Genomic DNA, 3,135 nt, shown 5'->3' on the forward strand with positions numbered 1-3,135 from the left:
GGACTCGAGCTCCCGCCCGAGCATCCCGGAAGTACTCGTCAAGCATCTTGAGCAGTGAGATGCTTGGGCGAGTACAGAGCAGAAGAGAGCATGCTTGCTCATCACTAGTGGAGATGTAATTCTCTGCAAGTTTAATGTCCTTTATTATGCTCTGAGGTCTCTCCAGACCCCAGAGCATAATAAATATAACATGTAAAAAATAACAAAAATCCATATATTACCTCACCTCTCACCTATCCAGCTACTCCACTCCTTACCATCACACGTCTGGTCCTCACTGCAGCTTCTGTCCAGGAGGGCTCTGTGCATGCCTGCATATTGACAAGGTGCACGCAGTGATGTCATGACACCGTGGCCTTTCATGTGCTTGTGCATTACCCTCCCAGGACCTCATCCGCCCCACAGGACCTCATCAATCGGCATGAGAGGCCCGGGAATTTCAACGTGAGCAAAAGCTACGTGATGATGTGGTGAAGACCAGACAGAAGGTGTAGAGGGGCTATATAGGTGAGTATAAGGATTGTCTAACATTTTGATGGGCTTTTACAGTTCAGAAAAATAGCAGCCACAGGCCAGAATTATTTTTTTGAATCTGCGGGGGGAAAAATTACAAAGAATCTGTATTTTGGAAAAATGTGGATTTTTCTAAAATTGTAGTCTGAGTTACTATTTGAAACGCACATTCCCATCATTAATCACCTCACCAACCTCAACAATGCAGATTGTACATTGGAATTCTGCATGCTGTATATGATCGGGTTTAATGTGGGGGTTACAGCGGCATAAACTAAGTTCAAGAAAGAATCCAGAATATCAGAGTAAACTGGAATCATATACCCTGCTAAACTTGTCCCATAGTAAATAGAGATGACGGTGACATGGGATGAGCAGGTGGAGAAGGCTTTTTTTCGACTGTCTTTTGATTTCATTCTGAAAATGATGGAGAAAATTTTAAAGTAAGAAATAAAAGTGCCTATGAATGGGATAAAAGCAAATATCAAAATTTCCATGCTTAATACCACAAAAAACATTTCCATGGTTGTGCAACTAGTCAGTGTTAGAGACTTAACATCACAGAAGAACTGGGGGATGACGTTGGAGTGACAGGAGGACATGTATAAAATTGAGATTACAAGAATTATTGAGTTTACAAATGCGCCTGCCCAAATCCAAATCGCTATCAAGGTGCAATTTCTCCGACTTAGGATACGATTAAATGTAACGGGAGGCAGATAGCAACATATCGGTCATAAGCCATAATGGAGAGGAGAATTTCCTCCGCTGTCGACACAGCTAAGAAGAAGTACAACTGAGTATAACATTGTGAGAAGGAAATAATTTGATTCCCGGACAATAACATGTGCAGTAATTTAGGAACCGTGACCGATGTATAAAATATGTCTACAATGGATAAATTACAGATAAAGAGATACATTGGTTTATGTAATTGAACTTCCAGACATATGACTGTGATAATGGAGGAATTGGTGAGAACTCCGACCAAATAAATGATGAAGAATAACATAGAAATAAATGGTTTATTACTTGATTCTCCAAAAGAAGGCAAAAGGTACAAATATTTAATAGAAGTTTTGTTCTTCATTTGTGTTAGATTAATATTCTTGAAAAAATAGTATCAGAAATATTGGTGTTGATCCACTGGTCATCAGAGGTGATCAGGTGATTAATCCTATTTTTTTCTCTTATATCCTGTATTAGAAAGTCCATGACATTTTTCTGTATTTGATCACGAAAAATGCAAATATTCTCTATTTAGGATAGTTGAAAAATACTACTAATAATATTTTAATTATATTGATTCCTGTTTGATCAATCATGCAAAAACATCTGGTTTCTTATCGTTTAAAAATTTGCTTTAATTTTTTGGTCACATTTTAAAATTTGTATTATTATTTTTTCAAAAAGTGGTCTATTGAAGAAATGAGAAAGTATTAATTCTGTTATTAGTTACTATAACTAGATAAAATCTCATGTGACACATGGAAATATTTACAGTTTAACATGTCCCTATTAGACTAAAATGGATTTATAATAAATCTGCAATTATACTTACAGTTTTGTGGCAACTTATGTGACACAAGTGAAGACAAAAATGGTTTTAGAAGAGAGAATTATCAGTCTTTTCTTAATATTTTCCACTTCAGGGTTTGGCCTTAAATCCTACACTTATTCACAGTAGTTTGCACAATGGAAATCGCAATATAGAAACACTTTAATAATGCTCAGAAACTCAGGCAATATTAGAGACTACTTTAAATCAAAGGTCATAAAGAAAAACGTAATTACTAGAATATATTATGCCCAAAAAGAAATAAATGTATGTGTAAAATATTGTGCAATTACATAAATACATAATAGTAAAAGCTAGATGCTGCTAGATTATGTGGGGACACACATTAAAATGACACCTAACAGACCCTGTGTCATGTGTATAAATACAAAGTGTAGGGCAGAGCTTTTTTATCTCAGTACAGCAGGATAATCATATCCCAATACGATTCCTGAGGAAAAAGGGCAAAACCTGTGTTGGGATGACGGTGACGGTAGTGGCAATAAGTTTCGTACTTTCATCTTTACCTTGTTGTCAGACAGTCTATTTACTCTATTTGGATATGATTATCTTGCTGTAATAAGATAAAAGAAGTACTGTCTTACACTTTGTACTTATACACATGGCACAGAGTCTGTTAGGTGTCATTTTTATATATGTGCCAACATAAGCTAGCAGCATCTTGGCTTTACTATTACAGTGGGTACGGAAAGTATTCAGACCCCTTTAAATGTTTCACTCTTTGTTTTATTGCAGCCATTTGGTAAATTCTAAAAAGTTCATTTTTATCTCATTAAAGTACACTCTGCACCCCATCTTGACTGAAAAAAGACAGAAATGTAGAATTTGTTTGCAAATTTATCAAAAAAGAAAAACTGAAATATCACTTGGTCATAAGTATTCAGACCCTTTGCACAGTATTGAGTAGAAACACCCTTTTGAGCTAGTACAGCCATGAGTCTTCTTGGGAATGATGCAAGAAGTTGTTCACATCTGGATTTGGGGATCCTCTGCCATTATTCCTTGCAGATCCTCTCCAATTCCGTCAGGTTGGATGGTGAACA

General features: G+C 36.3%; 1 pseudogene; it reads right to left on the reverse strand.

Annotated features, from left to right (window-relative positions):
* Positions 1-695: 695 nt before the first annotated feature.
* On the reverse strand, positions 696-1,603 carry LOC141180595 (olfactory receptor 1A1-like; annotated as a pseudogene).
* Between the last annotated feature and the right edge of the window lie 1,532 nt (positions 1,604-3,135).

The sequence above is a fragment of the Phyllobates terribilis genome, unplaced genomic scaffold (assembly GCF_046119375.1).
Source record: "Phyllobates terribilis strain yellow unplaced genomic scaffold, ASM4611937v1 Scaffold_33__1_contigs__length_13283291, whole genome shotgun sequence".
NCBI lineage: Eukaryota > Metazoa > Chordata > Amphibia > Anura > Dendrobatidae > Phyllobates > Phyllobates terribilis.